Source organism: Mandrillus leucophaeus, unplaced genomic scaffold (genome assembly GCF_000951045.1).
Source record: "Mandrillus leucophaeus isolate KB7577 unplaced genomic scaffold, Mleu.le_1.0 Scaffold543, whole genome shotgun sequence".
In the NCBI taxonomy this organism is placed as follows: domain Eukaryota; kingdom Metazoa; phylum Chordata; class Mammalia; order Primates; family Cercopithecidae; genus Mandrillus; species Mandrillus leucophaeus.
In genome coordinates this window covers 1079084-1081469 of record NW_012105842.1, presented here as the reverse complement: position 1 = coordinate 1081469, position 2386 = coordinate 1079084, and positions in this window count along the sequence as shown.

The window sequence follows — 2386 nt, the reverse complement described above, 5'->3', positions numbered from 1 at the left end:
AAAACATATTTCAAATTTCCTTGATTGGAAGAAACATAAGAGAAAATGTGTTATTGCCTATCAAGTTAAAAAAGCTGCATATGCAAATAAAATATCAAAGGCATTAAGATATTTACATCAAGAGCTAATTCAATAAAGTTTAATTCAGACTGAAATATAGTTTGTGAGGAAAAAAATCCAATAGATAAGTAGACTATATTGAGACTATTTATCACATTTGTTCCACTTTGTTTTATTTGATTAAAAATAACTTTTTATTATGAACTATAGTTAACCCTAATAATCCAGAACTCTTTGATCTTCATTAAGCCTGTCCTCTTACAAAATTATTTTATACTGAATTGGCTATTGCTTCGGAAATTAAGGAAAAACAATTCTTTTTTTTCTTCAAATTCCCTTAGTGAGTAAACTAGATACCACACTTATGTTTCTGATTTAATGTAAACTTAGTGTGTCAGTTTTTAATGCTCTTATTTGGATAGAATTCATTTGGTTAAAGAGATAAACTTCATTATTATGATAAAAGCATGTCATTAATTTATAAACCTTATTTTTAAACTATCTTGCTGAGGACTGGACAGAGATTTGAATAAAATGTACATTCAAAATAAACAGTTCCCTCAGCTATATGAATGTGCCAAGATACCATGGTGATTTTTACAACACAATTGTTGCTAAGAGTGTTGAGATTATTCTCCCACCTTCCTTTCATCCTACTCAGAGAGTTCTGTTCAATTTATTCTGTCAGCAAGTTAACAAAAATCAAATGGACAAGAACCTGATGTTCTAAAGAAAGCATTTAGAAAGCGGCTAGAGGTTTTGCTGCCTCGGCTGGGAGGTGTGGCATTTACCCTTTTCCAGTGATCTCTGACTGCGTTTGGACTATCAAGATAGCGGGTAGAAGCCAGGAACATCTTTACCATCTGTGGCTGGCATCGTTTTATAAAGTGCCTGCCAAAGGAGAAACAGCTTCTTTTTAGTACATACCTCGGTGCCATTTTTCCTACCTTTTAACTCTCCATGAGGTTACATTACAGATGACTTGGCAGCAGAGTCATAGACCAGCTAAAAATATGAGGAACACACAAAACTCCGTAAATTATCATTTTAGAAGAAGTATTTGTTATCTTAATAGTTCTAGGCATAATCCATCTTGCTAAACATTATGCATTAACCTAAGTCCTGTACTGTAATTTGAAAAAAAAAAACCTCTTCTGAAATGCCATGAACAAAATTTATGAATGAGAAGGAATAGGTGAAAAGCCTAACTCAGACAAGAAAATCCATAAATATTTTGAACTTAGCAATTTTCTTAAATATAGCTGCTAAATATGAGGGGTTAATTAATTTTGTTATATGACTTTGCTGGATACTTTTCTTGAATTTACAATATAAATATTTTATATGGAAGTAAAAGATTTTTTAAAAGCTAAGTACACACTGAAGTAAGGCAGAAAATAAAATTATGGAAATGGAAAAATCTGCAATCAAGATTGTTTTTCAATCACAATGTATAAAACAAAAAATTCAAAATAATACATAAATTAATGCTCACTGTGCCCATGACATTGTATATTATGTTACAATGGATTCATACATTCATTATAAGCTCCAAAAATGGTTGGTAAACTTTGTGATGAGAGGAGCCTTTTGTATGAAATTATTACTGAAATATGTTTTACAGTTATTTGTATATAATACAAATAAAATAATGTTTTATAGTTATTTGTATATAACGTAACTCCCATTGAGTTATGGACAAATATTTTGAATAAATGTACATTTGTTAATAACTTGTCCCAAGTAGCTTACAACCTATTAAATAAAATACATATGTAAATGAACTTACATCAGGAAACTTTTGATGGTTCTTATAAAAATTACAAAATCTTTGTTATGTTTTCAAAATGTACAGAATTCATATGTACTTGAGTTAACAAGGAAATGGTATTTTAGACGTAACTGAAGACTTTATAGAAAAAAACAGGAAATACTAGAGAGTATCATATGTGCTGAAAGAATTAGCAACCTATGTAATAGTAACTAGCTTGCTTTGATGTGTTACAGACAGAGGAATAGCAGGAAATAATTCTGGGATGTTAATGTATTATATATCATCCTGAGTATCTGGCTTAAAAGTGACACAAGTAGGTAAGAAAATAAAGGAAGCAATGAATCAATAGCTTAGGCAGGAGAATAAAGTATACTTTAACACTTAAATAAAATTAAGCCAAATATATATCCATATATAAATGTGTGTATACACACATGTATATCTATATTTATGTATTTATTTATGGTGAGTTGAAGAAAAGATACTGGTTGCCAGGAAACTGGAATTGCAACAGATGAAAGAGGTAGTGATAAATGATGGCTTGCATGAGGC